This window comes from Porites lutea, chromosome 2 (genome assembly GCF_958299795.1).
Source record: "Porites lutea chromosome 2, jaPorLute2.1, whole genome shotgun sequence".
Taxonomy (NCBI): Eukaryota; Metazoa; Cnidaria; class Anthozoa; order Scleractinia; family Poritidae; genus Porites; species Porites lutea.
Window position 1 is genome coordinate 44,801,809 of NC_133202.1, and position 18,416 is coordinate 44,820,224.

Here is an 18,416-nt window from a genome sequence, read left to right on the forward strand (position 1 = left end):
TGTCTAAGGGGGTTTGAGCCGATAGGATGTGAAAGCCTTGGACATTTTGCAATTAACGATATCATATGATATGATATGACTATATATTCAGATAAAACTGTTTTGGCAAGGAAGTCACTTAACTTCTATTCGAACAGTTTCCTTTAAAGAAATAAACGTGGGTGATTGTATTCACGCATTGCGTACCTGTAGCAGTAGTGCGCTTGTGCAGAGGTTCATGGTAAATGTTCTAGAACTTTGCTTTATGTTACCAGAGGTGCGTTATGAAAAAAATTTGATGACGTTTTTCTGATAAGTCAACTAACTGAAAAAGGCAAATGATTGTGGCAGTTATGGGCGAAATAGAAGTATGAGAAATTCAGAGACTCAAAGAGATTCGGTATAAACGGAGCGCAATGCTCTTCCTGCAAAATGTATGAAGCCACTGACGTTATAGGTTTGTTTTCGTTGGGACCAGGTCATTTTTTGTTTCATACCTCCTCTTGATAGGACGCGAAATAAACTAAACAAATCAAATGACTGCGCAAGTTTTACCAGCTGCCCCAAAGTCAGTGGCTTCTTTTCACAATAAATGTTGTAAAAAAACTGTATTTGTAAATTGTAATTGTCCCGTGTATTTCTTTTTGGGGCTTACAAACCTTTCGCACGTGCTTGTATTTCTGTGATTTTGATTTCTCATTTGACAGTGTTGTAATCAAGTATTAAAGAAAGTCAGCATTCAACTGGTCTATAAGCAATCTAAAAGGAAAGGGCATTTGAAGGTTAAGCGGGTCGGCTCATCCGACTAAATATTGTAATTCACAAAGGGAACCGCTGTGCTTTATTGTTGAACTGATAAGAGAACACTCAAGAAACGTACTCCAAGGCGTCAACTGAAGGACTGTCACTTTTTGTGTTTTTGGGCTGGGGAGTCACACATACATGCACGTACAAAGCTTTGTTTCAAGTGCACACAGCTGTTCAAGTACTACTTAGGAGCGGCGATCAACAATTTTGACACGTAACTGATCTATTTCATGTTTTTTCCCTGCCTGGCTAAAAGTCTTCATTGACGTAACGACAATAGCGAACAGAATTCATGAAGAAGTTCAGCTAGTCTTTTATATTTAACCAACAGTCTTCAATTACGATGAACAACCTCTAAAGAGACCGATCTGGGAGTGGCCCAAGCATTTTTTTGACCTCTAAAAGAGACCATGTTAAAACACAGACAATATATATATATATATATTTACATTTTTTCGCGTGTAACCCTAAACGAGACTTTCATGGCTAAATATGATGTCGTTTTATCCCCACCCCTTTCATATGCGGAGTACCCCCCGGGTTTAGCATCTCGATACTTTTCCTTTCTTTTAGTTAGGTTCCACAATAGTACTGAAAGAAGATTGTCCAGTTGCCGAAACTCCTTTAGTTTGATTAAACATTTTATTTAAATCTGTAAATAGTGACAAAGAACATTTCAATTTCGCAGTTAATAGTCACCAGGCAGGTGTAATATAACACTGAATTTAAAGCATTAGTCAAAAAATCCAAAATTCTTTGTATTTCCCTCGAAATACCCAGAATTAAAAGAAACGTAGTATATTATAGTATACTGTAAAGTCGAGTTTATAGGTTACTTCAAGAGAAAGAAACCATATCTTTACCCGGTCTGGAAAGAATTAAGCCCGTATACTATATCCACTTGGTCGGATCCACAGCATGTTAGCGGGCATGGATCGCGCTAACTTGAGCCCATTATAGTTCGGCTGTATAATGTTCTCACACATGTGTACGCTAAGTAGTGAGTTTTCATACGAATAAAGCCAAAGTTCTAGTACGCGACCACCTTGGTATTCTTAAAAATGGTCGCAACTAGCGTTGATGGTCGTTTACAAGAATGGGCTTTCGTAAGCCACCATGTGATAAACATATCGATGGCTGTCGTCTCGAGAACTTTCAGCAAAAACCAATACTCGACAATACATTCTGGTAAAATAATCTTTAAAAGATTCTTATTTTACTACGGTAACCTATCGCATTCGGAGTTAACTATTAGTATCGCTTATGTTATGTATCCCTTCCAAGAGAGAATCTTGGATCGGAGAAAATGCTTTTTAAGTCTTGACTGTTTGGTTTACTTAGTACGAGAATTTTGAGACAAAGAAAAAAAAGGGAAGGTTTATATTCCTAAAAAATCATCCGCGTTCGCTTAAGGTGGCTCCCTAGAGTATTTACTAATAACCCTAGCTATCTAGCATACGTTACAGAGCGAAATCTAGTTACTTTGTCTTTGCGATTTTGTTCACCATATTCACCGCTGAGCTTACTCGTATAAGAAGGCTCCTTTATCAAGTTTCTTTTTCTGGATTAAGGACGTTGCCATGGCAACATCGCATCCTCAGACAGGCAGTAATTTAGTCATTTTTGATCATTTTGTCTTAATATTTCTTATTTCCCTCGGTGAAATGTCTTTAATTTTTGCCACTTTATATAATCGATATTGCTTAACATTTTAAAGTGGAAAAAACATGGGGTCGTTAAGACGGTTATGCCAACATTTTGAAATTTGTATTTTTCTTAATGGAGGAATTTAGCTCTTACAGATTTAACAAAAAAAAGGACAGTACAAAGGTACTGCAACTGTTAAGAAATGTGATAGAGTTGGCAAAACAAAACAAAAACATTTACACTCCCTGTAATCTTGTCTTAAAGCCACTTCTAGAATCAAATGTAAGAGAAATAAAGTGACCGAGGAGCTCCGCCAGTGAAGATAATCTTCAGTGTTTGTTCGGGAATTGGCTCGATCTTTCAGATCTTTCCACTGACCGTGATTCAAATGCCAGAAACAGCAACGTTGCTTCCTTCTGGGTTAGTGTACTTACTTCTTTGTTTTCTTAGTAAAGTTTCCACTCACCATTTACTTCGACTATTTAACGTTTGTCTACCTTTGAAGCGAAAGAATTAATGTCTTGGGAAAATTTCTGCTTTGTTTTTACATACAATTTACTCTTATGGAGATCGATAGTGACTTGTAACCGGTGTAACATTGTCTCCTCTCATAAATGTTGACCTTAACTAATCAAACTTTTTGCACAATGAGCTTCAACAGAAAGTTAATAAAGTTTTTTGGGGGGAATATTTCGAAACTGAATAACTTGAGATCAGGCGTTATAATTTTTTTTTGCTTCTTTGCTTCTTTGCTTCCTTGCTTCTTAGGCTCAAGGGGGAAAAAAGTAACGCCTTATACATCCATTTAACAAGCCGTCAACCACCCCCTAATTTAAATAATCTAACGTCTGCTTGACCTGCCATGTTATTAGCTAAGAGCGTTTACAAATGCAAGACGGGAATCAAATTTTGCTGTGTGCACAAGCTGTGTGCACTTGTGTTGTTTTTCTGATGAAATACTGCTTGCTGGAGCTGCCGTACCTTTATTTAACAGCTACAAATAATAAAGAATTTACTGGCAAAAGCTCGTTGACTTCGTTCTGTGCCGAAAGCAGTGAAAAAAAAATAGGCTGAAGTACCATATTTCACAAACTGAAAGGTGTTGTGAAAGCGAAGATCGCTCAGAATAATTCGCAGGTTTCTGAAGGACGAATTACAGTCAAACAAAGTCAAGATTCCATTCATGAATTGATTATTTGAAAAGTGAACCCGTTTGCCGCCTCTGTAACTTGTAGCCGGTATCAAATTGCATTCAAAGGATCGGTGAATTTTTGACTGCAACTTTTTACTATACGATGAGATGGAAAATTTTTCAATGGATGAAATTTCTATTTTGGCATTCTTCAAATTCAAGAAAACTGAGCCGGCAGAAATTTCAAAACGAACTCGCGTGTGTATTCACTCCTCATTTCGCAAGCAAAAATGCAGACTGAAATCAACAACTAACAGATGGCGGCATTTTTGGCCAATCGGAACAGCGCAAATCATCCATATTGTTTTCCTGATCCAATCAGAAAAAAGTCCAGATTCTGGCTTTTTTACATGCGATCCGACAAAGAAATGTATCATGCTCTCTTCCCGTGAGAGACATAAAGGGACAATAGGGAGAGGGCATGATCTCAGGCTAGAAACCGAGAGGCCATGTTTGTTTTAATTTTTGCGAGGACGTCGCGCGGATTTTAAAGCTCGCGCCATACTAGTGCTCAGGCTGCGCACGGCCAATTTTCTTTAAGGAGCCACCTTAAGGCAGGAGTCACTTATAAAAGAACTTTTCACAAACCTTGAGTCACAGTTCAAACAGAGTTTGTCGCAACTAGAGTGGGCCGCTTGCGAGAAAATGGTCGCAAGGAGAGCTTCGACTGTAATTGAATTTTTCTAATTCTAAATATTTCTCTGTTTATGATCGTCTTCATTAATCCCGATCCGCTAATTCTTCAGAATATTTGCAAGAGTTATAATGATAATAATAATGATACTTAGCGTCAAAGTACCGGTTGCTGTGGGGCTATAGAAGTGTTACTAAGAAACTGGGACAATGGATTTAACGACTAGGGATAAAGGTTAGAATTGCGCTATTACAGGAAACTAAACTATTATGAACGTACAGGATTTTAAAGATTTTTTTATGATTCGAACAAGGAAAAAAAAGGGTTTAAAACTGGGCACTGGTGAATGCACTCATAGCAGTTGGCGGAGGTATTTATCATTTGTTACTTATCACATGCGCTATGATAAATTCTATTTCAATAGATTACCTCATATTTGAAGGTTAGAACAAAGAAAAGGGCCAAGAAAAGTGGTTCTATTTTTCTATGGCTATTTTAGGCTTTTTAATTTTCATGTTTACCTTTGTTTTACTTCAACAAACCATTCTGATCAAGGTTTTTTTTACATTTTTCGTAAGCTTTTGATTTCAGGTAAACATTTATAAGATCTGATCCTCTCCCTGTTCATGTATCAAGTTTTTTTCTAGCACAGTCCAGGGCTCTTGCTGCAGCACAAATATTCCTCTCGCTTCTTATAAAGTGAAATAAATCAAATTAACTAGTGTGAGAAAATCACTGGTGAATGAGAGACAGATGATTAAGTATCTCAACATCTGAATGAAGCTTAAATCCAGCCTGCATTTTTTGGGGGCGAGCGAAAGCTACTGGATTTATTCATCACTGAGGAAGACTGGGGAGAGAGAGTAGAAATAACCCTTGGAGTATGGTTAGCATTAGACGTCGGCTGAAGCCAGATTGGACACCTTGTGAGGTTTACTCAACGCATTATTCTGTTAACGTTACGATACTGAAACAGAAACCTACTAACCTTGCTGAAAAAAAAAAACTGTAGAACGCCAGTTATGGGAAGAACGTACTGATTAGAGAGCTAAACACTTATCAGCAGTGATTAGGGTTAAGCACTGACGTGAAAACCGTTAGCTTTCAAATATCGTAATGGGATTAGGGTTGAATAAATGCACATTTTAAAAATTACTGGACTCGGCGGCTAGTCTTCGATGGTGTACTGGATATGAATATGGCCGGGTTATTAAGCAAATGACTCGCGGCGGGTTCAAAGCATCTCAGTACTATTTATCTATCGTATTTTAGTAAAATCCAACTAGTGGTCTATTATCAATGCTGCGTTCTGATTGGTTGAGCTACTACAAGGCTATATGTTATAGCCTACTAGCAGCGAAAAGCGCGCGCCTTTTGGCGGCAACAAAGGATGAAAGTCTAGCTTTAACTAGCTAAAATTTTTTTATTCTCGATATTTTTGACCAACTAGTTGGATTTTACTAAAACAATTTTTTGAAATGTTTGCCTTTGGCAATTCTTCGTTTGTTTCAAGGCTTTTAACACTTTTAGTACGATACAAATAATAAACAACATGTATTTCTCAGAGAGTGATAACTTTACTCGTCCAGAGGACTAGTGGAGAAAAAAACTACTCGTTTTCGGAATTTTTTACTCGTTTTGGACTAGTGGACGACCGTTCAGTTCGAGTACTGACTACATAGTTAAGTTGGACTTAAGTTGTTCTTCATGTACTTTTACTGAAAGAAACAGTCTGGCTTTAGCCGATGTTACCTGATGCTAACCTTTATTGGAGAAGGCGTTAACTCCTCGATTTTTTTTTCGAGTTGCCCCAAGCCTCTGCTTCAAAGCGAGGCAAAGTGCAAAAACATTAATATGAAGATTATTTTTTTATCCTTATGCAAATAAAACTCATTTTCATAAGAAAGGTTTTGTAAGTAGCCTCGTTTTGAAAGTGAGAGTTTTTGGAACTCGGAAATTGTAGTGACGCGACCATAAACATTCGCGCAACCGAAGAAAACGCCTACAGTGACTCACCTTAAACTACTCGAGTTCTGCTGTTATCTGTGAGGTATTGCAATGATGTTACCGTAAAAAATTTTGAAATAAAGAAGAAATAAAGTAAGAAAGAAAGGGCCATCACCAATTCTATAACTATCGCCTTTTGGCTTTCTTCCTTCCTTCCAGGAACCAATCAGGCGCAACTAATTAGGAGGTGTTCGTTAATTTCATAGGCGCCTTCGGCAAGTGTTTTTCTCTTTTCTTCCCCTCCCCTCCCCTAAACTCCTCCGTTTCCGCCCCTCCTTCCTTGCGGCTAGTTCAATTTCCATTTGCTTCAAGGATGGCGGCCTAACCACCGCGGTCAAACGTCTAAATCGTTATTTTTGTTTTTTATTGCTGGGATTTCATTTACCAGTTAGAGAAAAATGGGCAAAGATGTATAAATCAGTTAGTCAACATAACTATCTTTCCATTTTCCTCAAAATTTTGAGCTTTTTTCGCCGAAAACGCTTCGCACTAAAAGAGAATCATGTTTGAAAATGGCGTCGATAATAACGTCAGCATCGGTTTTCAATCACTTAGAACTTTTTTAGTAAACTTTTAAAAAGTTTAGATAACTAACACGATGTTGGTAATACCCTAAACTTTCGATAGTGAAAGTAGCAACCTTAACTTTGAAGTATTTCGCTTAACTTTTGCAAATTTCACTCGTTTGACCGCTGTGAAATGGCGGCCTAACGCCATCAAATTTATACAAACTAAAGAAAGTTAACAATGGATCCCATCGGCCTAAACCCCCTTGGACACCTTATGAAGTTTACACAACGTTATATTCCTTGTCGCTTCGAACACTACTGACTATAGTGATCAGGGTTAACACTGACAATACTGATAAGGGTAAAGATCTGAAAATAGTGATTAGGGGTAAGCACTGACTCGAAATTTTTATCTTCTATTAAGGGTTAGGGTGAGCAGCAAATCCTGGTGTAGGTGGTGTAGGTGCAGGTGGATTGCAGATACTACACTTTGGATTCGATTCTTACCCACTCTATTCTCATCTTTTTTCCTAAAAAATTGAAGAGACCTGCACTTTCATGAACATTTGCTGAACACAAATTTCAAAAGACTTAGAATTCGTGCGAGTATACCTATTGTTTTTTTGAGGTCGTCGTCAGTGGTCGTCGTCGTATTTGCTTAAGCTCCCTAATTGTTTCCAATTTAACTTGGGATTTACAATACTCCCAAGGGAACTTGTAACTTAGAGGGAGGGGGGGGTGGGGGCGGAGTGTTAAACCAGATGTATTATGGCTAATGGGAAAGTAGTGAATAGTGTGAAAGCAATAAAGAATACTACAATCCATAAGGTGTCTAAGGGGGTTTGAGCCGATAGGATGTGAAAGCTAAAAGGGACAAACCTCTCTTTTTGGTGCGTCTCCAGGTTTTTTTGTTGGGATACGAAGTGTCCCAAACTGCCCTTCACTATCCTGAACAAAAGCTATGAACAGCAACATGATGGACGCTAAAATGAACGCTCGGATCATCATTTTGTAACTCACGCTCTACAATATTGCAGTGTACCTTTTCAGAAGTCTGCTCGCTGTGTTGTAAAAAGACTGTACCTCGTCTGTACAAGACGAAATTATCGTCTTCTTATTTATAACCAAATGTTTCGTGACTGATAAAACGTTTTCTGTTCGGTCTCAAACTAAGTAGGCTTAAAGTCGAGTGGAACACTCCACGAATAAACATTTTCACCATCCCAGGCAGAAAATAATAAGGCCATTAAACACTCAAGCTTTTTAAATTTGCACTGTGACAAAGTATTCGAAAAGAAGAAATGAGCTTTGCCACTTTGTCCGTTAAATTTTGGCTCTTTTGACTTTTTTTAGAATAGAGGAGATAGTTATCAGAAAAGAGACAAATTCTGGCTAAACGCCTGAAACTTAAAGGTTGGTGTTTTTCATAAGGGCCTAGTTAACGCCCTTAAATCGCCTCACACTTCATTTGCGTGCCTGCCTAACTATAAAGAGCAATTAACACCTACAATTTATTCGCAAGGACTACAAGTCCTGTCATTTGTTATATGCAAAAGAAATCCCGTATTGGTGCTCTCCCTTGTTTACTGTTGGCAAGGGTAGCATTTGCACAGACGAAACAATTTGTCAAACTTTATTTCTCTAGTCATTTGTCCACTTAGAACCATTATTAACTAAAAGCACTTTCACGGATGCTTCCGTGAAATGGCAGACCGGCCCTTGATGAACTAACCTCGCAAATTGTTTTGTTGCGATTATCAGAAAATGAGAGCTTAAAAAACACAAGAGTGAATGGAAGTTCGTCACGCAAATTTGACACTTTTTTTTCAATTAACTTTATTGAACTATACATGAAAGGTAAACTGATGCAGTTGAAGCATACGCGAATAGCTATCTTATTCAGTCCCCGTTGGAATTTCAGATTAACACGGTTGTTACAGCTAATTTTACTAAAATCTTTCTTTTTCGGGGTCCCACCTGGTGTGCCCATATGTGGTTGATCTTAAATTGACCTTTGAGTGAATAATGGATTTTTTCTTCCAAAGAATAGGTTATAAAATTGCTTTTACTCACGATATGAAGTACGACTCGCCGTCAACCTTTTGAACCCAGACAGAATCACAACATTGACCGTTTCACGTGACTAAGTCGTATTTCTAAAATCCTCGACATGTAATAGTTTTTACCAGACTGATCAGGAATTAGAGACGTCCCATATTTGCAACTAGTTACATGTTTTCAACTCAATAACCTCCTTGGCATGACGAGTTTCAGAGAGACAGCATTACGTGACAAAACTCTGAGCTCAAAAAGATAAGCTGGTTACCAAACGCATTTGAAAAAGTCTATTCTAATTAGCCACATCTGCGCATTGAAGTATTTCAAGGGGACTAATATTTGTGAATAAAATAGTTATTGTGTTAACAAGTGAATCAGTCCCCCAGATAGCCAAAGAAAATTTCAGATGCATTTCTATTATTTATTAACAACCACCACGTTGATGTACACATGATGTGCACAAATGCTTTGCCCCTTCATAAAGAGCTCTTTAAACTTTTAAGTTGATAAACGTAAGACTAACTGGATTCCACCTTGTGTTTTTGAAAACAGAGTTAGCTGGTAATCTTTAGTTTCTCTCAACTCCCTGTGTTTTGGACTGTGTTGTTTATTTACTTGTTTATTTTTTTTTTTTTTCACATGTTACTTTTTTTTTACGTAGTTCAAGACTGCCACCAAGTCTCCATAGACAAAAATTCGAGAATCACAAATTCCAGGGTTGTCACTAAGATTTTAAGTTGCCGGGTAAATACAAAAAATAGACGGGTAATCAAACAGCTAGAGGTTTCTTTTGGTTCTATACTTCTTCTATTTTCTTTTGAAAGTAGTTGGGGGCCACGTTCATATTAGGCGGGAAAAGCTCCCCTGTCCCTGCCTCTTAATGACAACCCAAGACGATCTTACACAATCTGCCTTTCCCTTTCCTTCCTAGCCCCCGCCCGCCACTGGTCCGAAAAGTAGGGACGAAGTTTTGTCGAAAAAAAAAGTCTTTATAGACCCATGGTATCTCTGTTACAGAAGAGACCTTAAGATTGAGGCTTTTGGCATTTCCCGCGAACGTCAAGAAGTCATGTGATCAGGGCCTTGTCGTCAGGTTTGCGGTTTGAGGTTCACGTTTGTACGGCTAGACCACTCTCCAGAGGTAAGTGATTTACCGCACGGTTTTTTGCACCCTAAAACATCACAATCCCACGTTTGAGAAGAAATACGACTTTTTAGAACTCTTTTGCTTGTTGATTATCGAATCTATTTCAAAAAAACTTAAAATTACCAAGGTCTCTATTCACGCCGCCACCCCTGGGTCTTTTTCCGTTCCAAACTATAATTTTGTATCTACTTACGACAATGAATGTTATTTGAAACCACTACGCATAAAAAAGCTGGTTTGGGTGCTGTATAATATTTTTTATTTTGTTTAAGCCGCCTCCGGCAAAGTTTTTCGGAGAACCTCATCACGTTCTGTAAGGGAAGAAAGCTAACGATTCACAACAAAGTGTGCCTCGTACGTGTTTGTCGTTTGTTTCACTGACTAGCTACACAGGTGAACTAACACCAAGCCCGGACTGGCGGCCTTGAATCGTACTTATTTACTGACTCCTTCGCGAAAATCTCTGTTTGGCCGACAACTGATCTAGATGTCCTACCACGCGTGAATCGAGTACGGTACACTTTCACATCCTGGGCTTTTACCCAGAACCTCTGAGTGTACTGACTCTTTAATTTTCGAGACGGGCAGTAAAAAGTAGACTATCGGTTATATAGTCTGCTGGCATAATAAAATTAAAAGTTTAATAGGAAAGACAATTTGGTTAAAAGATGCTCTTAATTTCAGGAAAAGTTGCTTATACGAAAAGTTTGCGGAAAGACTGGTTTGTAACGTAAGTTTCTCTTATCTTTTTTAATTGAACAGGTATGCAAACTGGATTTGTAACTGATAATGATGATTTTGTCGGTAAGTGCAGTAAAACCAACAAATCGTCGAGAAGGAACGTACGAGGTAAGAGTACACACCAAGATTTCCCACCATCATGAGCTGCTGGAAATCCCGCCTTTGTTTGCCGTTCATTTCAAAATGGAGCGGCTAGCCTTTCATCATCTTCTACCACAATACACTGAATAGAAACTGAGTTTATGTTACAACCGCTGACCAGCCTAGAGCATCTCACCGCAATTTTTAATAACAATTTAACCAAGATAACAAAAGTGGCCCTGTTGACGAAAAGACGCTATTTTCGCCGTCTCCCGTGGCTTCTTGTTATTACAATTTGAAAATGATAATCCTTATCTGCTACAAACGTTTAAAGTTCCCAATTCAGATTTTATTGGCACGCCGAAATGCGTTGCTTTAGCGTGTTGTGTACATGGAAACTTTAAACTTTTACCATTTGCGACTCAAATAATATTCTCCTTCTGTTGTCAGGCAAGCCGCAGTTAAGCCTTTTGCAGGAATCCTCTCTCGTTTGTGAGGTAGTTCTAGAGATTTTCTTTTGTCTAAGAAAGGACACCCCTGGGTATTCCCTACGATATCTCCTTGATGCCCGGTAGAAGCAAGCAAAAAATTATTTTTGTAAGCGCGTCGTTCAGAGTTTGTAAACCCACTTTAGACAAACTGCTCCGCGGGTACCTAGAAAACTGACAGTACAAGCGTACTACGTCAAGCAGTGTTATTCTAAATTCAAAGGAACGCTTTTGAACTGGAAAGCCAATAGTGTTCTCTTGTAGCTTCAAACCCCACAGAGGTTAAAAAATCATAAATATTGATAACTTGTCGCAATAAAAGATTGTTTGTATTCTATGATAATTCAATCATTTCACCTCATCTATATTCACGTCAGTAAAGTTATTGAGGTTTAGTAAATTTATGTGTCGATAGCTCTAACCGTGGCAATTACCTTTGGATGTAACGTTAAAGTTAATCCTCCGAAGTTGCAGGTAAGGAAGAATGAAATCACGATTTAAAATTAATTCCTGTGAGATTAAGTAGGAGTTTAACAGTTTTCAGCAGATTGTTATAATCGGTTTACACTGTTCTTTAATAATTGCATTTAAAGTTTTTTTTATTTAAGAAGTGGTCTGGCAATGAAATTGTTATTGTGGCGCTCAAATTATGGTTGCCAAAACGAGCATTTTCCGTCAGATTGTCAAACTTGTATAACTTTAAAAATGGTGTTAGGCTTTTTTTGAAATCACGACTGATAATAAACAATAAACTAAGTCAGTGTCACGCGATATCGACGAGGTTATCGGCGAATTCATAAATAAAGCTGACTGGAGCTTATCCGCATTAAAGTTTTTTTTAAGGTAGAAAAGTCTTTGCTAACTGTCCTTTCGCCATATGAGCTTTATAGAACGGATACGTAAATCAGGCTGAAGTGACGCTTTAACAGGCGTGACGTTAGTGTAAAAAAATCACTCTTCGCCTCAGTAACGTGCACTTTATATTTAGTACAAAATACTCTTTTATAATAACGCGGTTACAAACTACAGAGTACAAAATACAGAATAAATATCTCACATATCATCGTTTTATTAACACGCTCCCACCTTCCACGCACTTCTCTGTTACCCTACTGACACAGACAATCACTGAGAATGACATGAACTTTCATCTTGAAACACTGCGAGGATCAGGCGGTGTTACAATTGTGTTACAATAACGAGACTGAGTAACTGTTTGACTTGTAGAGACAAGGTAAACACGGCGGTTAAACTGAAATAACGATCAGTGCAACTATTTTACACCGTAATGCCGTGAACCCGCGATTTTGATAACATGCAACCCGGGAATATTTATGAAAAAAGAAACGCTTTTTTGATAATTTGTTTTCCTACTGAAAACCGACTGAGTGAATTTCTATGACAACCCATTAGGCTGCATGGCATGTTTGCATGAAAACCTTCGCCACAAGAACTTTTTTGGGGGGGCTAGTTATGCTTGTCAATACTTTTAACATGTCTTATTTACTGTTATCTCTCTATTTATTTATTTCATGTTTACATTTCATCTAATTTTAGCACTTACTTATTTGGTTTAGGCCTAGGCCTTTTTTGCTCCATTAATTAAGAGAGCCACTGAGGAATTAAGAAAGACTTTTACATTAAGACTTTTAACAATGCCAGAGGTGCTCGCAACCTGGTATTTCTTTCCCAGACTAAAATGTCAAAACAACCCTTTACTTTCTTTCATTTTGAAAGTCACAGAAAAAATCAGGGCTTGTAGCAGAACTATTTTACTGACTTTACTTTAAATTCGTGGCACTGATATTAACGAGTCCACTTGTCCATAATGAGGAACATGCAAGAAACGCTTTTCAAGAATGGTATAAGTTCATTTTTTGGAGAGGCTCCGATCCCAGGGTAGAACTGCGAACACGATATTAGTATTTATTTACCTGAAAGTGCTATACCTTTCTCCGCACACGTAGAGTATACTACTACATCAGTGTCTCGGTAGCATAGAAAAGACGAACATAGAAGCGGAGCTCACCCGCTACTGTAGCACCGGAAAACATCTTATCCTCAGATGGTTGTCCATCTTGATCCGTTATCTTTGTTGAAAAGACATGCATCTAGATGTCATCCTGGTTTTGCAAGCTTTAATATCTTAGTTGCAGAGTATCGTTTTAAGCGCCAAGAAAAAAGAAGCCTTCACTTACTTTGATGTTCATCGTCGAATGACCACTCGCTCTTCAAAGGCGGTTAACTAACGTTAAGGTAATTAACGTTTAGGCCATCTTTTTCTGCAGGCTAATGCTCACATTTATTAGAAGAGCCCAAGCTTTTGTCGGTATGCCTTGACGAACAGTAGAGCAATGCGGTCGATATCCCTTGTGGCAATCATGATTTTCTGCTGCGATAGCATTAATGGATGCTCGTAGAGCAAAATGAAAGGCGATGATAATTATAGCAGGCGAAAGCTTGGGTGTCCCCTGGCACATCAGTCAGTATTGTGCCAATACAACAGCATATCAACACAAAGACATGGGCACGACCCCTGAAGCTACTAAGCTTTTAATATCATCGTGTATAAATAAAGGTTTTGACTAGATTGTCTTGTCTTTCTTAAACACATTGAAAGAGTTAAATGATTGCAGACAGTCAATGACACAACGACGCCTTTCCTTGTCTTGACACTTTATACGACATTAAATCTACTGGATCTACCGGACCGAAAGCCATTCTCAGGCTCTGTCTAGGCGTGTCCTCATGAAAACGACAGAGTCAATGACACAGCCACGCATTTCCTAGTCTTGATGACACCTTACATGAGCGGACTTAAGAAAGAATATGTCCAAGAGTTGCTGCATGCTCAGACGTTCTCTAGGCGTGTCATCATGAAAATGATTTGGCTGAGCGAACAGAAGCAGGGTTTATATCCTATACTTGTTTTGCAGCTATGCTCTGATCCCTCTGTAAGGCCTCTTTGGGGGGCAAGAATGGCGCAGGGGTTGAGCAATCGCCTCCAGCCAATGTGACCCGGGTCCAAATCCCGTTATCAATGCCATATGTGGGTTGAGTCTGTTGTTGGTTACCTCCCTTGCTCCGAGAGGTTTTTGTCCGGGTACTCCAGTTTTCCCCCCTCCTCAAAAACCATCATTTTCAATTCCAATTCGACAAGGAATGGTAGACGAACAACCAATGTGTACATTATTATTGTTAAATCTGATTATAAATCATTATTTACTATTTTATTAATTTATTTATTCGTTTATTCGTCCATCTTCGGTTCTTTGGAAAGTTAGCGTCAGTTTTTCAGGGAATGGGTCTATTATCACGCTCTTTAATTGACGGATATGAAAGCTTCTTCCAGTTCAGCTTATAGCAACTTGCGCGAAGAAGCCCATTTTTTCCCATACATCCAGCTACATCTGTCTTCCACTGATAGAGGAAGGACAGGCTCAGTTTGTTGCTGAATGTCAGTTTTAGCCAAGCCTAGAAGTGAAGCTTCTACACATGATTAATATACTGATAAAGTCTTCCATTGTGAAAGAAGTTGGTGCTTGGAAGATTTGTGCCACAGCCAGGATAACAGAAATGACATTTATACGATTACAGTGGTAGCTCCGCTGTTAAGAACAAGGGATTCTAACGAAAGTGTTCTCTGCCTTGGCCTAAAAACTTATTCTTCTTGACTTTGACTTTCGTTTTCCCTGGATTCTGAAACAATATTTCACAACACTTTTATTTAATGAGACGTAGAAACACAGAAGCAGCCGAAAACTGAAAGATATAGTGGTTTTCTTCCTCGGCCGTTCGGCATTTCACCCGGGTCTCTTCCCTAAACGTTATACAGTGTTAAGTTTTCAGTTGTGGTCTCTCAGTCATTACAACAGTGCTTTGTACCTTCCTCGCGTTACTTTCCGCAGACGGATCACATCAGCTAGAGAGGGTAATAATTATTTCTTCCTTCATCCTCTTTGCTTCCTCATCTTCATTTTCTCAGGTGACCCATCACTTGCCTGATGAATCTTTTACGATCAAGTGAAGTGAGTTTTCATCAGCCTCAAATAAATGGATGTTACAATATTGCTGTATAGATTTTTAAGTGATAACTCCTCATCTCTGTAACTATCACAAGCTGATAAACTTTTGCCTTTTACGTTTCTTCAGTGAAGTTTTCTCTCATAGCTCTAATTGTCACTTCGAATCTTGTTCTATGTAGTTATATCTCAGGTTAATGGACATTTTGCCTTGTTAGGTGATAGGCAAACACAACTTAGCTTTATTGATGGTGTTTTAAGGTATCGAAACCGTGCTGTGTACGCCTTTACAATCGAGGGCACAATTCCGCCATTTTTCTGTTTTTCAATAAGATTACATGGTACACTTCGCACAGGGTAAACCTGCGGTGGTTCACTTCGACTTCGCCACCTTACCATCATTAACAGGGAAAGTTAAATCGAAATTCCAAAAGCAGCCCATGCATCGGATTAAGAAACACAACAACAAGAGAGCCCGGAACCATACGACAGTCAGACCGCCGATTGAGGGACTAAATCACCGAAAAAAGCGGATCGAAATCGCCTTGTTGATCATGTGGTTCCGATTGAAGGTTGCAAACATTATCTGCAAGGTCGTCCGATTAGTCCGATTTTGGACAGTACGCGACATCACTGGCACTGTAATTGGAAAGTTACTCTTAATTTTTTACTATTTATTTATTTTGTTTCTCAGTTCGAAAGCCAATGCTGTATGCTAAAGCCAATGATACTCTAGGGACATCTTGTGTTTAGTTTAACATATCTCAAAGTTTGCTTCAGTATTGATTGATCGTCCGACTTTTTGTGTTAGAGTACTCATTTGTAGGAACATATTAGACTCCACTGACAATAGTCTTGTTACTATTATCTATAATACACCTCTGTATAATACGGCCGGTTCTCAGTGCATTTCTTTAATTCGACTAAAGAGTGTGTGCCGGTGTAAAGTTACTTGAGAAACGGGAGAGTTTCGGCAGTAATACGAATATCTACTAGATTTCAGCTGATGCAGAACTGCTGTCAAAGTGCTATATATTTTTTTCTACTCTTTATATTAGTTTTCTTAGGAATAAGATGACAAATTTTGTTCAAGCAAATTTTTCGATTCTTGTTACATAGTCGTTATTCTACTTAGTTCATGCTTGTGAATATATACTGTCCATCTTAAGTCTGTAAACCTTTTAAACACAAAACCGGCTACATCAGGTATATTGTTTGAGCATGATATATATTTTATTCTAAATTAATCGATTCGTCAGTTGCAGGATCATAATTAAAAAACAATTTTATTTTAAATTTCAGCTCCGTAATAATTTCAACTACGAATTGTTGAATTTTAATGGAAAGTCGATTAAATATTTACAGCTCCGTCTTGTTTTAGCAAGCGATTTGTTGTGTCTTGTGGCTATATAACAAGGAGATATCTCTACCAATTACAGACCCGTTAAGATACCTTACTTTGTATGGAGACAACTCATAATTATGACAGCACTAACAAGAGGCACTTGTCAGTTGGTCTTGCAGCGAGGCAGAGGCGCTGAGGTTATCCTATTAGGTTTTAACAAATCTTTTCAGACAAATTCAAATTCAAACTCAAATAGAACTGGCAGTTTTTGTACAGACCGCGAATTGTCTAAGGCAAATGTCTGTTAATTAGGTACCCCTCGCTGATTTTACCTATATTAGCATTTTGCACCGGTGGCTTTTCAAGTATTGTTTTTCCCATAAAGTCAACATTTTTCTGTTTTCTCCGCCGTTAACAAATCTTTTAGTTAGTCCTAATGACGTTATTTTGTTTAAAATGTTATGAAGTTTTTTGGGTTATACGGTACAAATTAAAGCTACCAGTTGTTCACAGCAAGCGTGCTGCAGCAAATCCGGCTCATAAAAAATGTATTACAACCATAGCGTCAAACATTGTGTGATTTAAAACTCCCACGGCAACGAAAATTCCATGAAGACAAAATTCCGTAAGAAGGTGCCTTAAATCGTAGCCTTGGAAGGTCGAAATTGCTTGAATTAAGGTAAGAGATTGCCTGAATGAGTTTGTCATCTCAAAAAGTTTTCTGAAAACTAGGCGATGCTGGTAAAAAACGACGCAGACGTTAAGACGGTTTGAGTTCTACCGGCGTTTCTCAGCACTGCATGCATAGAAAAAAATGTGATTTACGCCGCAAAAAAAGGAGAAGGCTGTATGTTTGCTTGCCTTATGCAGTTTGTAAGCGGGCTCAAAAAGATCTCGAGTTTTGCTCCGTGTTTCAAAGCAAACGCAAAGGTCGAGACTGTATTCAGTAACAATTTACAAATTGATTGTTGTACAGCCATTCAAATGTCTCTTCAACACTCGACAATTGTTAGTACTTAGGAAACTTTTGTACCTTTGTTCAGTATTCTTTTATTACTTTATGGTTGTCAGTTTGAGTTGATAAAGGCTTTTACAAATTGTTGCATCCTACATTTGTGCGCCACACCAAATTTAACTGACTTCAAAAGCCAGCAACCTTAACCCGATTGTGAAAATTTGTTACAGTGAAATCAGTTTCTGACTAGTTTTTTGTCCCGAGGCTTTGATTGACCTTGATTTCAAGATGAGGTGAGCAACAATAATTTAAACAATACAATAAATCGTCATCGTGTAAGGTAAAACAAAGCTTTGAGAAGTTGTTTTCATTTGGCCAGTCATAATCGACCGGCCCAGCTGCCTCTGTACCAAATTGCACTGTTTTTTAATACCGAGTCCCGTTTCGATTAATTGTTTAGTGGTAATGAAGCGTGAAGTTTTCCCACAATCAGATGGAACAAAGAATAAAGCAAAAAATCAAAAGAGCAATGACTCATTCTCAAGGAACTACGAGCTTAAGCCGGAATTACAAAACAAGGTATTGTTTTAGAATAATTCGGTTGTGATGTCTCTCCGACCGGATGAGAAAGCGTGGGAACCGGTCTTATTCTGTTTGCGACTCAGACGGGCATGGGCAGAAATCGTCAAGTGCCGCCAGGTTACACCTGACTCATGTATGACCACGTAAAACGCTGACTAACTCTTCAGCTATATGTTTATATAATTCTGCGTTATAAGACATTAACTCATCGGAGATCGGGAG

General features: G+C 38.4%; 1 long non-coding RNA gene across 1 annotated transcript in view; it reads right to left on the reverse strand.

Moving 5' to 3' along the window:
- LOC140928767 (uncharacterized) overlaps positions 1 to 7,854 on the reverse strand; it is an 11,370-nt gene extending 3,516 nt beyond the window's left edge. Inside the window, exon 1 of the long non-coding RNA XR_012164667.1 lies at positions 7,655 to 7,854. This is a non-coding gene — a long non-coding RNA (uncharacterized lncRNA). The remainder of the gene's footprint in view (positions 1 to 7,654) is intronic.
- Between the last annotated feature and the right edge of the window lie 10,562 nt (positions 7,855 to 18,416).